This window comes from Prionailurus viverrinus, chromosome B4, assembly GCF_022837055.1.
Source record: "Prionailurus viverrinus isolate Anna chromosome B4, UM_Priviv_1.0, whole genome shotgun sequence".
Lineage (NCBI taxonomy): Eukaryota > Metazoa > Chordata > Mammalia > Carnivora > Felidae > Prionailurus > Prionailurus viverrinus.
This window is the reverse complement of record NC_062567.1, coordinates 43808641-43820508: the sequence shown is the minus strand read 5'-3', so window position 1 is coordinate 43820508 and position 11868 is coordinate 43808641. Positions and strand designations below refer to the sequence as shown.

The following is an 11868-nucleotide window of genomic DNA, read 5'->3' as shown; positions in this document are numbered from 1 at the left end:
ATATACCTAAACAATAGCTGTTTAATTTTGCTTGTTTCTGACTTTATGAAAATGGTATCACATATTATCATCTTCTGGACTTGTTTTTCCCTTAAACAAATATTTCAAGGATTCATCCATGTTATTGTAAGTAGCTATATTTCACCGCCTTTTCTATTGTCCATTGGGTGAATATATCATGATTTATTTTGCTATTCTCCTGTTAATGTATGTTGGTTGTTTCTGTATTTTCCCATTATAAGAGTGCTGTTGCGAGATTCTTGCTATTTGAGGGAAAGTTCTCCTGCAATAGACACCTAGGGGTGGAATTGTTGTGTTGAAGTGTATGCGAAGTACAACTGTATCAAAATTAAAAATTTTTAATTTAAAAGTTGTACTACTATCATTCCCACTAGCAGTGTATTAGAGAGTCCGTTGATGTCCATACATCGTTGTCAACACATGGAATTGCCAAAACTTCTTAAAGTTTCTGCTAATCTAAAGGGTATATGCAGCATGTAATTCCCTGATTACTACTGAGGTTGAGAATATTGTCCTATGTGCTTCTCTTATGTGCTTCTTTTTCTGAGAATTGTTAGTTCTATCTTTTGCCCATTATTCTACTGAGTTGTTTGAAGTAAAAAATAGATTTCTAAAAAACATAATTTGTTAATATGTGTGCAGAATGAAAAAAATAATGACGTAGATCTAAATGTAGTAAGATGGGAACATATCCATCATAAGTTTCAGAAACATATAGACAATGATCCTGCGTGTGCATGTGTGAGTTAATGTACATAAAAAGATGCAATGGACTGAATGTTCGTATCCTCCTACAATTCATGTATTGAAACCTAATCCCCAATGTGATGGTATTTGGAAATGAGACTTTGGGAGGTGATTATATAAAGAGGGCAGAACCCTATGAATGGAATTCGTGCTAAAAGAGACCCCATGAAGCTCCTTCACCCCTTTGCCATCTTAAGACACAGCAAGCAGACAGCCATCATGAGCCAGGAAGCAGGTTCTCCAGACACCAAATATGATGGCACCTTGACCGTAGACTTCTCAGCCTCCAGAACTGTGGGAAATAAATTTTTGCTCTTTAGAAGCCACCCAATCTGTGGTATTTTGATTATAGCAGTCCAAATGGACTAAGATAGGAAAGATAAATCTAAAACTGTCAAAAGTGGTTATCTCTGGGAGGAATGTTGCGTTACATCACGAAGGGAGAGTACTGTTACAGAACTTTCACTTTTGACTCTGTATTCAGTTGTGTTCGTGGGTAATAAACACATATTCCCTATAAAATATTTTAAAGTTGCCACCAGAAGAGAAATAGAAAAGAAAAATTAAATATACTAAAAACATAGAGTCAGTCAAGAGAAGTTAATGTAGATATAAATTTCTATCAAAATGCTTTTCTAATACCTAATATTAGATATCTAATATTTAAATTTTATTAACCTCAATTATGTCACGGAGTTTAATTTTATAGTCTAATGGTGATTGTATTTAACACTGATTCCAGTTTTCCTGTGAAATAGTCTGTGATGAACTTTGGTATCTCTCCTCTTGCATATTGAAGACTAGGGCTATATCTCTTAAGGAAGCATTATACATGTTTTCCCACCATGGAATTTCAGAGTTTTTATATCATAAGAATTCTTTACAAAAAATGCTTTCTTTTTCCTAGCGGTAGTCAATATTTTATTTTCTCACCCAGCATGCAGTTCCCAGCTTTACTGAATGCCTGTTTTCCTCAACTTGACTCTAATCAGGCTCAATTTCTCTGGGGTGTTGCCATAGAAAATTTGGAAGAGATGATAAACCAGCGTTTCCCCATGTTTTCTCTCTTAAAAAAAAATAAATGTCCCTTTCCCTTGTTTAATTTTAGAACTCAAATAGAATGTTTACTTCCTGCAAAGATGGAAACCTGGCACAGATTGCTGGCTCCCTTCCCCAGGTGATTCAATGAGGAAACAATTGAAGGGGATGTGAATTCCAGGAACTAATGACATGGATAGTCAGAAGTTCTGGGGAGGTAGGAGTTGTGCACCTGAAGCGGGTTGGGGCACATGTTGGCCACAGCCTGGGGCAGATGACTGGCAGCGAGAAACAGGTTAGTGGAAACAAGTTTACATTTCCTCTTGCCTCTTCCTTATTCTGCTTTGAGGCCATGACTGTCTTCCCATTTGCCAGGGAAATCAGCGAAATAGGGACCCAGCGGATAAAATCAGGCAACTACAATCTCAGCAGGAGTTACGAGTTAATGAAGACAGGGGAGGACTGACCAGCCTGAAGCATTTACTCCTCCAATCCTTCACCATCCCCTCTGGCTATTCACTTACAAGTTACATGTCCAGGCTGGACCTTGCCCCTGAACTCCAGGCTCAGATAGACAAGTGTCTACTCTAACTCTCCCTGGATATGAATAGGCATCTCCAACAAAACGTGTCTTCAATCGCACGCCTGATAGTCCCCTTAAAACCTGTTCTTTTTGCAGTCTTCCCCATTGCAGCAAGTGATAACTCTACCCTTCAAGTTACTTATTCCAAATCTGCTTTATCTGGATAAATTCACACTGTGGAGAACTATGCAGCTGTAGAAAGGAATAAGATTTCTATGTACCACTATGGAGTGAATTGCATATGTTTATTTTAGTTCAGTGAGAAAAGCAAGGTGAAACATAAAATTCTACTATTCTAAATTTTACATTAAAAGTGAGGAAATATATTGGAGCTTCTGGGTGGTTCAGTTGGCTAAGCGTCCAACTCTTGATTTCAGCTCAGGTCATGATCTCATCAGTTGTGAGTTCAAGCCCCAAGTCAAGTCAGGCTCTGCGCTAACAGTGCAGAACCTTCTTGGAATTCTCTCTCTCTCTCTCTCTCTCTCTCTCTCTCTCTGAACCTCCTCTGTTCGCATTCTCTCTATATCTCTCAAAATCAATAAACTTTTTTAAGAATTGAGGAAATATGAAAAATGCATATATTTTCAAAGATGGAAGAACAAATTAAAATGTAATGGAAAATGGTTACTTTTAGGAGGAAAGAGGAAGCAGATTAAAGGGAACAGGGCTAAAAGCCAAATTTCTCTGAACTTACTTTGGGTATAGCTTTTAACTTAGAAACCATGTCAATGGTTTACATAATTATAAAACAAAATTAAATCAAGTTGGGAAAATATCAGTCCCAGAAATTGAAAACAAGATATCAAATATATCAAGTTTATGTCATAACTATATAGAGAAGATTTAATTTAGTAACTTCTAAATATAGCAATTTGACTGTATTTTCCCAGTGGGATGTATTCTAAAGGGAAAATAAAATTTCAAAGAAATCTTAAGTTGTATTCAGGGCTCATATTGCTAATAACAATAGTATGAAACTATTATACACATGTATATAACAGGATAAAGCCAATATGTAATTTGCAAATGATGTTTGAAACTATTATATATACACACAGAGTAAGCTAAAGCAAGTTAAGTAATGAGTTATGTTAATGAGTAAGAGTAAAGAGATACAAATATAAAATAAATGAATTAGGTAAAGAAAAAATGTAATGTTTTGAGTTGGAAGTATGAGAATTAACTCTCATGAGGTATTTTTCTTTTTCATACAAGAATACATACTTCTAGTTCTGTCCAAGGAAAACGCGATGGCCAACGCAATGAGGACCCCTAGTGCCCAGATTGAATCTCTAAATACTACTTCTCATGAAAAAGCAACCAGTACTCCTTGGAACAATAGAGGAGTTTCAATTGGGAGCAGGAATGAGCCTGTAATATCTAGTCATGCTAGAAACAAGGAAGCTATTAAAGTCCACTGGGGTCATGTTGAAAGGTCACAAGAACCAATCTGAAGGAGCTCCCAATGGTCAAAACTGCAACAATTTGGGGGCACCTGGGTGGCTCAGTTGGTTGAACGTCCAACTTTGGCTCAAGTCATGAGCTCCACGTCAGGCTCTGTGCTGACAGCTTGGAGCCTAGAGCCTGCTTCAGATTCTGTGTCTTCCTCTCTCTCTGCCCCCCACCCCCCAACCACTCACACGGTCTCTCTCTAAGAATAAATAAATATTAAAACATTTTTTTTCACTGCAACAATTTGAAGGTTATCATTAAGAATCATGATTGCAAGAGAGCGAAACATACAAAATATGTTAAAATCCGTAAGTTTGTAATGACACATTAAAAAAAAAAACCCTTACTGGTCACTTTTGGAGGATACAAAAGGATGAAATAATTTTTCTAAAAACTGGAAATGCAAGAGACTTAGTGCCCCATGGGACAACCCTCATACAAGAACAGGAGGCAATGATAAATATTCCCTTCCCTTCCCTTTCAAGCAGACAGTTCTTACACACATTCTTCCCTAGCAGGGTTCACCTCGAATTCCTCACAGTGGGTCAACTCAGTGAGGTGCTCTTAGGTTATCTGTTCTTCCTTTCCTGCTTCATTCTTCCTTCTTCTGCTCCTGGAAGGATCATTTCCCAAAATAATGACCATCAAGCAAGTCCTTGTCTCAGGCCCTGCATTTTCTTGAAGAACATCGGCTAAAACAACTGGTAGTAGAAGTAGGTCTGGAAAGCAGACCCTCAGAATGAGATTCTGGAACTGGGTCACTATAGGTCAGCCATGGGTAGGGATTCCATTAGTGGTGATAAGTAAGAAGGAAATAATTATAAAGACTGTGGAGTTGGCTGGCTTTTGTTCATAGCCTTAGAAGCCTTGAAGAAAAAAAATTAAATTTAAATTTAAATTAAAAAAAAAAGATGGGTTCAGGTTAACCAGACAACTCAAGACACCCTGGGAAAGTGAGAAAACCTCCATGGCAGTGTTTAAAGAAGTGCTTATCCTTTGTAGCCCAGGGGGCAGACCATGCTGAAAATCAAGTCCAGAATTTCATTACTAGGCTAGCAGGGCTCAAAGAATACTGAACAGCCGCCTAAACAGGTCTCCTGTCAAGGTCAAGGACCTTGTATGATGATAGTGAGAATCAGAGACCTAAGATGGGGATATCTGGGTGCATGAGCCTAACAACCTTGAACCCTGATACCTCTTAACCCTCCCAGTCCGCAAAAGCAGCCCCCTCCCCGTGGCTAAAGGAGAATAGCCTCCATTCCATCGGAGGCTCCAAAAGACCTCAGCTGAGGCAGGCACTTCACAACATGGTGCCTGTCCTTCTCAAGACCTGCCTCCACCTTTTCTAACTTCCTCCCAACCAATGACTAGGGAAAAGTCACAGCTCCGCCCCAATGGGTAACACCTCCTCTGGAAACGTGTTGTTTCCCTCTTGGAAACGTGCAGCGAATGCAAATACCTGGCCGACAGGTATCAGCAGGAATTTTTTAGATGTCCTTGCACATGTGGGAAAGGATATGTGTAGGGAGTTACTCATTCCAGCATTGTTCTCATTATCAAAATTGTAAACGGCTATTGATTGGCTACTTTTTAAGTGTGGCACCTCCACGCACGGGAATCTCCATAGCTGTGGGGAATATGAGGATGTTCCTGATATACCAACACGGGACGAATTCATTCTGTATCGGCACATAAAACAGTTTATAGAAACCATGAGTATAGCAAGCTACCATTTGTGCAGCAGGAGTGGGGAGACCAATAGCTGCACGTATTTGTCTATGTAGAAAAAGAAATCTGGGAAAAATATATCTGAAAGCAATGTAACAATATATGCTTCCGAGAAAGGGAAGTAGGTAGCTGAGAAACAGGGGCTAGAAGGAAACTCTTTACTACGTATCCTTCGGTACCTTTTGGGTTTTTGAAATGTACACGTGACTCAAAAAAAAAAATGGCATGAAATTTTTAAAAAGTTAACTGTTTTCCTGTTGTCCTCTCCCAGAGATTCTGATTTTGGGCCAAGGAATCTGCATTGATACAGAAGATACAGGAGATGCAAAGAGCACACTGTGAGAAACTCAGACTGACATCACAGGTCCACATATCAAAGTATTCTATGTGAGGTATCACCAGGAAGGGACAGTGAAGTGACACAAAGATGACGTCCAGGTGTTGGTACCATAAATGGGGAAATTAGAACACTGTTCTGAACAGGATAAGATGGAAGGGGAATTCCCCAAAATAAAGGACAAGCCAGTCCACTTAGATGTAATTGGGAACTAGATCCTTTCTGCCATACTAGCTGCAATTTTCATAGAGATTCTGTCATCAAAAAGAAATCGCTGACATGACAATGGAGTTATGGGTATGTCAAAAAAGTTCCTCTCTTTTGATTCCTCTTTTTCCCCAAAACTGCTGACTATGATCAACTCTGTTTCAAACAAGCACATTTTTACAACTTTTTCCTTCCCCTCCTAAAACAGTGCACTTGGTTGGTATAGGATAGAATATGAGACACTAAGACACACACACACACACACACACACACACACACACACAGTCTCTCCAATAACTGTGCTCATGTTGCCCACTTTCCTCCTAGAGTCCTGCCCCTCCCACTCTCCCCCTCCCACCCTCTCACACCCCCTCCCATCTTCATTCATTCAATAAATATATATTGAGAACTTATGTTTCTGACACTGGGTACTGGAGACAGAGTCCTAATCAAGGTTCCTTGTCTCATGATATGTACATACCAGTGGAAAGAGCTAGAAAAAAGAACGAAAAGTATAGAAATTAATTAATTAAATATTTTCAGATAATGGTAAGTGTTCTGGGGGAGAGGGAACGCTTTAGGTTGGGTAGTCAAGGGAAGTTTCTCTGAAGAGGTTATCTGAGGCCTGAATGACGAGAAGGAGCCAGGCAAGTGAATTCCTGGGGCAAGAACATTCCAAGCAAAGGAAATAGTCAGTGCAAAGGCCCTGACTCTTGAGGAATACAAAGAAGACCAGTCTGGCTGGGGCAGAGTAAACTAGGACGAGGGCACAAACGTATTAGGCGAAAGAAGAAGGCTATGTGGATGCTTGTGCATACCTACTACAATTTATCTCCACATCTTTTGATAGTAGGCTGCGTATATCATGCCATTTGTCACCTTAATACTTCAGTGTATGTTTCCTAAGAACAAGGATATTCTCCTGCACAATCACAATACAGTTATTAGTTGCAGAAACTTTAACGTTGGTACGTTTATCTAATCTACAGTCTTATTCCAATTTAAACAATTAATGTTCTTTACAATTAATGTTCCACTAATGTTCTTTATAACATTCCTTAGTACAGAGTGACTCTGGTCCACAGTCACAGACAGCATTTACCTGTCATGTCTCCTCGTTTCCTTTAAACTGGATCAACTTCTCAGTCTTTCCTTGTCTTTTAACATACTGGCCAGTAATTTTTCTTTATTAAGTTGTTTTTTTGTTTGTTTTCAGAGAGAGAGAGAGAGAGTACGAGCACATGCAAGTAGGGAAGGGTCAGAGAGAGGGAGACAAGAGAATCTCAATCAGGCTCTGCGCTGTCAGGGTAGAGCCTGACGTGAGGCTCGACCTCATGAACTGTGAGATCGTGACCTGAGCCAAGATCACGAGTCAGTCCCTCGACAGACTGAGCCACTCACATGCCTCCCAGGCCAGTAATTTAGAGAATTTTCTCTTATTTGGTTTTTCTGATATCTTTACCATTCGATTCAGGTATGCCACATATGTCACATGGGCAATTTTCCATCCTCAGAGCATTAGTCCAGAGGCACGTCGTGCCTCGTTGGTGACGTTAATGTTGATCGTTTGTGGAAGGGATCATCCAGGTTCTCCGCTGCGCTGTTACTTGGTGGGGAGATACACATTAATTTATATCCAACAAAAAATTGACTGTCACTCCTGGGTTCGATTTTATGGAGTAGTTAGAAAAAAAAAATTAACCTTTAGTTTATCTCAGTCAGGGTCCAAAGAAGGACCATACAATGCATTTGGTTGCTATGTCACCGCCCTGTCTAAAGTGGCATACACAATGGGGCGCCTGGATGGCTCAGTCCGCTGACCATCCAACTTCGGCTCCGGTCATGATCTTGCAGTTCGTGGTTTCAAGCCCCGCGTCAGGCTTTGTGCCAATAGCTCGGAGCCTGGAGCCTGCTTTGGATTCTGTGTCTCCCTCTCTCTCTCTGCCCCTCCCTCACTCGCACTCTGTCTCTTTCTCTTTCTCTCTCTCTCTCTCTCTCTCTCTCTGTCTCTCTCAAAAATAATAAAATTAAACAAATTTTAAATAAATAAATAAATAAAGCGGCACACACTGACACACCTCTGGCTCAACACACACCACCTGCCCTATCATATATTTATTGGTGCATTTATTTACTACCTGTCTCCCACATTAAAAATGTTAACTCCAAAAAAGCAAGGGCTTTTGTCTGTTCTGCTCACTGCTGCAGTACACAGCCTACCTAAACATGAAGAAGTGCTGAAAATTAAAGGAAACAAACCGGACCTGAAGAAGCGTTGAAAATTAAAGGAAATGACCTTTTGTTTTTGTAATCCGGAAGCAAAATTGCAAGGAAGCAATTAATTCCCTGGTGTATCAATATCTGTGGTACTGATTTTTTGCTACGTTCTAAGAGGAGGCAGAGGAAAAGGCATCACTACCATGGGCAGAGAGTGGGTCTTCCCTGAGGTTAGAACATGTGCACAGTCAAAAAGGACAGGGTAAGATATCGTTGATGAGAAAGGCTGACCGGGGAGGCAATCTTTGTACAAACAGGGGAACTCATCAGAGGGGGGAACGCCTTCTTCTCTGAACCTCAGTCTCTTGGACCCGCACTCAGAAGCCTCTTGGTTACACCAGATGACCCTCTCTGCTAACGTGAGTCAGGAACACCAATTATTTAGCCCCCCTATGTAAAAATCTTAGTGGGATAGATCCCCACTACCTGGACCATACACTCTAGGCTTCCTAGTATTGCATACAACCGATTGCATGCCTTATCACCAATTACGATTTGGTTTGCTGATGCTTTGCCTCTAGGGGAAAAAATGGTGCCTATTCTGTCCTGTACTTGTTCTATTATTCTCATAATCTACTCACAGAGAAAAGAAAATCTTTCTGACATGGGCTCCTATACCATCCCACCTACAACCTCCAAAAGCATAGACACCTATACTCATCTCCTCCTTTTCTCTCTGCATAATGGAAGATACGTCCTGATGTACGTCTTTCTTAACTTCTCAGAAATATCACTCAGCCAACCACCTCACTCCTGAATCTTGACATCTTCCTCCTTCCTAGCTCCTTTTTTTCAAAATTAAAGTAACTTGCTTCAGTCTCTCCATGGTTTAAAAAAAAAAAAATGTATCTTGACCTCTCCTCATTCAGCTGCTGTGTGTCACCCTCCTTGTAACAACTAGACTGTGCCATCCTCTTCTGTACCATCCACAACCTCCTTGGATCACTCAGTCTGATTTCTGCACCTCTCAGCCTGCGGTGTAACTGTTCTTGCCAAGAACAGAGGCTTTCTTGTTGCTACATCCAGCCAATGCTTCCCAGTCTCTTTCCTACTTGGCTTCTTAGCAGCATTCGACACTGTCCATCAGTCCTTCTTGGGACACACATACTCTCCTCTGGCTTCTTGGCTTAGTGGCTCCTTATGTCACAACTTTTTCTCATTCTCCTTAGTACAACTGTCCCCCACTTCTGCCCCCTTGAATGCTGGCATTCCTCAGTGTCGTGTCTAGGCTCTCCTTTCTTATTCTACCTTCTCTACTTGGGGAATTTCATCACTTCCAAGGTGCCCATGAGTACTTGAAGACGCTAATGACTTTTCATATCTGTTTCTCCAACCTACCTCTCCTCCCTGAGACAACACAGTTCTGCCCTAATTGTCAGCCTCAGCTTTTTTAAGGCTCAGAAACTTGGTCTACCTGCTTTTTAAAGTGGCTTTTTCTCAGAGGAAATTAAGTTATAATCGTCACATAGTAAAGATGCCAAAAATGTTAGGAGCTATTGTCATTGCACTGATATTATCAGTGGTATCGTTAGCATATTCATCACAAATATTTTTAGCGTGCAAGTGATTTTTAAACAATAAATCAAGCCCATTCTGAAAGGGGCAGAGGGACCAAAAACAAAATGGCTCGTCATGCTTGACTGCAAGAACCTACAAACAAGGGAACACGTCTCCATTATTCTGTCCTATTTGAAGGGAAAGATGTCATATTGTACAACCTCGGTGTAGAGTGTGTTTCTGGACTTCAATTCACAGGAAGAATAAAACTGAAAATCAAGGCCAATCAAATGTTATCCAAAGTAACTGAACCTTGTCTCCTTTTAACTAAGGCCAGGCTCAACTCTGACTTCCCATGCAACCCCCTGACTTGGGAAAGTATGTTGGCTTAATGAACATTTCCTGCAAAGAAGGAAGAGGCAATTATCGTATGCTTCAGGGTAAAAAAAAAAAAAAGCCACTTCCATTTAAAGTGTCTTTCCTCAAAATCGTCCTCTCTCCTCAGTAGCTGAATTCTCCCTTCTTACCATGCTCACTTCACCAGACTCCCTTCCCACAGCTCCTGGTCTCGCTCTCTCTTCCCTGTAAATGGTTAGTAGGCAATTCAACATGCATACAACTTTGGTTCCTAGAGTTCTGCTTTGTTTTGCCTTACACATAAATATTACTACCTGCATGATTTCCCTCTCGGCCTAGGTAAACCCTGCTTCTGAGTGTGCCTCCCATCAAGCTCCAAATTTTGAGTGGGTTCTTCTGCTGTAGATATCAACCCCCTCATCCACCCCCGATCTCATGAACTTGTCTCTCTTCCTGGGTATCATTTCCAAGGAAACAAAAGCAGCTGTAGCCATTGCTGTGATTCATTGTGAAGTCTCCGACTGCCCTCTTCCCCAACCTCTTCAGCACTTGGTGATTTGGAAATTGGGTGGGTCACACTTCCTGCTCTAATGCCCTAGATATTTACAGAAGCATTCAGAGCAGCATGACTCTGGCCCTACAGTACCTGCCTTTGAACCCTACCTTCACCGTTACTAGCTGCCTGCTCTTAGGTAGATTACCTAGCCTTTCTATGCCCCAATTTCCTAATCTACAACACTGGGGAAGTCCTAGTACCTTCCTCCCAGGGTCACTGTCAAGGTTAAAGGAGATAAACCAAATAGATAGAGCACTTCTGATGCTAACTGGTTCATATACAGCCCTTAAGGAGTGTTATTATTATCCCTCTCCTACCAAATTCTGCTTCATCATAACATTGCATCCTTAAAACCCCACTACCTAAACAATCCATACGGTATCTTTTGTCTATAGTACATACACAGTCAACATTATTCAATTTTAATAGCTAATAAATTGCAAAGGGAAGTATCTCACAACATATCAAAGTCTTCAGAGAAAGGAAAACTCCTAATAATCTGTGCTTTAAAATGATGCATCCATACAATGCTCTTGAAGCAGCTGGGGTCAGTTGTAGGTAGTACAACCAACTTAATCCTAGGAGTAGGGAGAGTCTAGCCCTTAACAGTCCACACAGTGCTTTTAAGTGCCTGAGCAATTTCTATCCTGCTGACAGCAATGTAAAGGGACATTATTACCCCAACATTGCAGATGTAGGAACAGAGGCCTACAGAGGCTTGGGAATTTGCAGAGGAGACACTAATCACACTAGCAGGACAGAGCCAAACTGGAATCCAGATCTTCCGACCCTATGTTCTTCTGATTCCCAAATGTTCTTGCTACTTACCATGCTGAGAAATAGGCCCCATTTTACTGTAACTAAAACAGATGATTAGATCTAATGTCAAGAATAATTCTGTTGGGGCGCCTGGGTGGCTCAGTCGGTTGAGCATCTGACTGTGGCTCAGGTCACGATCTCGCAGTCTGTGAGTTCGAGCCCCAGCGTCCAGCTCTGTGCTGACAGCTCGGAACCTGGAGCCTGCTTCGGATTCTGTGTCTCCCTTTCTCTCTGCTCCTCCCCCGCTCA

The 11868-nt window shown here is 41.0% G+C and overlaps 1 protein-coding gene across 1 annotated transcript in view; it reads left to right on the top strand.

Annotated features, from left to right (window-relative positions):
* Positions 1 to 397: 397 nt before the first annotated feature.
* Positions 398 to 11868, top strand: part of HEBP1 (heme binding protein 1) — a 38590-nt gene continuing 27119 nt past the window's right edge. Inside the window, exon 1 of the mRNA XM_047868188.1 lies at positions 398 to 409. The gene's annotated coding sequence lies outside the window, so the exon portion shown is untranslated. The remainder of the gene's footprint in view (positions 410 to 11868) is intronic.